We start from the raw sequence: 1,777 nt of genomic DNA, 5'->3' as shown, positions 1-1,777 counted from the left end.
AATAACTGTCATGCATAGGAATAAAACATAGTGAGATTATGTAAGGAGTGCATGCAGAAATCCAGAGTGATGGTAGCAACCTGTGGATAGACCCAAAACCAATAATAGCAGGCAGATAATGGCTTCAGTTAAAAAATACAGATAATGGCTTCTTTACTGTTTGTTTCCCACCCAACATGAAACTCATAGTAGACACCGGAGATTAACCAGATAGTAGATAGATACTATTGATAGCGGCCCCGATATGTACCCCACAACCATTTAAAAACTCAAGTTTGACCATTAGTTTGGAGCTGACTCAGAGTCTAATCGGTGAACAGGACGATAAAGTAGCATGTAATATTAAGCGATGCATAACGTAAGCAGACACGAAAGAGTGCGACCTCTCTTGCGGACCCGTGTAGTCCTCGAGGTCATCTGCTCGGTTGATGATGGTAATGCAGTTTTCATGGCTGCCAGTGGTGGGGAAGAAGATCTGGGGCGGCGAAAGACAGTCTGGAGGCCGGATCCCTGCTGTGCTGGACCCTTCTGTCGTTGGAGCAGCTGAGCTGGGGTGGACGACGGCGCAGCAGGAGCGGGACAAACCACGCAAGGTTTTCTTTGACAACTATCTGTAAGAGAAGTAATTCTGTAAGGGCTCGTTTGAATCGGAGGATTCCAACAATGCAGGGATAGGAAATAGACAGGAATAGGATAGGAATGCACGTGCAAAACAGAGAATTTAAAAACACAGGATTTCTGCCAATCTGGGTGTTTGATTCACAACAATTGGAAGATCACAGGATGCAAAGAAGCATGGTGAGATTAAGTCAAACCACAAGAAAATGTACGGTTATAATGCTATTATGCTACTATCTCTTAGTCTTGTGCTTCATGAATAGGAATTTGAAAAGGAGGACAAGTGAAAATTAAAATTCCTACGTTTTTTCTTTCAAGGAGACACTAAAGGAACAAATCCGTGTGCTCAGTGGACAATATATATAACATGTAGAGTAAAAAAGAGATGCAACAAGTGTACAACCTCTTTGGCGAAGCCATGTCGATCTCAGCGTGATTGGGTTGGCCGGTGAGGATGCTCCGGCTGACTTTGCTGTTGGAGGAGGGGAAGAAGATCTTAGGCGTCTGGAGATGGAGCCCGAGGTACCGCTCCGCTGTGATGGATGGTTTCGTTGTTGGAGCAGCTCCAGTGAGTTGTATGACGCCGAGGCTGAAGCAGGACAAGAGAGACAACGAACAACGTTAACCTGAGTGGAATTCTAATAGCATCTCCAATACATGACGTAAAATACATAACCACAAAGTGCTAGATGTAAAATACATCAGCCGCTCATCTCTGAACTTAACTGTCGAAACTGAACTTAACTGTCGAAACTGAATTTTGCTGTCGAAACTGAACGCACTAGCAAGGTGAGGCTACACGTCGGTCGACTGACTTTTTCATCTCTGGTCAGTCGATTTTGCAGCCGTTGGATACGAAATCAAGGGCCTGCGGTTCATCTTCAACCTCCACCCCCCTGAGCCGCCAGCCACCACCGGCCAAACAGCAGCCCCCCGCCGCCCGCGGCCGGCGGTGCACCGCCCCGCCCACCCCGAAAACACTCCCCACCGCCGGTCCGCCGCCGCCCCGGCCATCCCTCTAGGCCCCCCCGTGCCGAGCTTTTTCTCCGGCGATCCCCACGCCACCGCCGGCGACCACCGCCCCCATCCTGAACCCTAAGATAGATAGTGGGGTACCTCTCCGGTGAGCCCCCCTCCCCGCTTTGCTGGTTCTTCCTTC

The sequence above is a fragment of the Triticum aestivum genome, chromosome 1D (genome assembly GCF_018294505.1).
Source record: "Triticum aestivum cultivar Chinese Spring chromosome 1D, IWGSC CS RefSeq v2.1, whole genome shotgun sequence".
In the NCBI taxonomy this organism is placed as follows: Eukaryota; Viridiplantae; Streptophyta; class Magnoliopsida; order Poales; family Poaceae; genus Triticum; species Triticum aestivum.
This window is presented reverse-complemented; position numbering follows the sequence as displayed.